This window comes from Penaeus monodon, chromosome 11 (genome assembly GCF_015228065.2).
Source record: "Penaeus monodon isolate SGIC_2016 chromosome 11, NSTDA_Pmon_1, whole genome shotgun sequence".
In the NCBI taxonomy this organism is placed as follows: Eukaryota; Metazoa; Arthropoda; class Malacostraca; order Decapoda; family Penaeidae; genus Penaeus; species Penaeus monodon.
The window spans coordinates 51,220,740-51,221,317 of NC_051396.1; positions in this window are offsets into that span (position 1 = coordinate 51,220,740).

Below are 578 nucleotides of genomic sequence, written 5' to 3' on the forward strand. Positions count from 1 at the left end.
TATACGGGATTATACATCATAATGGTGACAGAGAGAAAAAGAGAGTAAATAAGGTAGAATGAGAGAGAGAGAGAGAGAGAGAGAGAGAGAGAGAGAGAGAGAGAGAGAGAGAGAGAGAGAGAGAGAGAGAGAGAGAGAGAGAGAGAGAGAGAAATAGGAGGAGCACCCCGCGCAAAAACAGGTCAAACGAGGTGAAAGCACTCCTACCCCTCACCCCTTCCCCCCCCCAACACCCCACCCCATCCCCTACCCGATCCCACAAATCCCCTAACCTCCCCCTCTCTCTCCCCCCTCCCCCCCATCTTCACCCCCTCCCCCATTCTCTAACTCCTAACACACCATCCTCCCCCCACCCCCCGCCCCGCCCCGCCCCCTCCTATGACTGGGCCGCGGCGAGTTGGCTGATTACAAGCATGCCGCAGCGCCTACAAGAAGTGGCACCAGCGGGCTTCACTTCCCCTCCTTCCCCCCCCCCTCCTACTACCCCTTCCCCTCTCCCCCTACCTCCCCTACCACCCACCTCCTCCTCCTCCGCCTCAGCTGGTTGCGACATCTCAAGAAAGCTGGTGGTCTAAGGG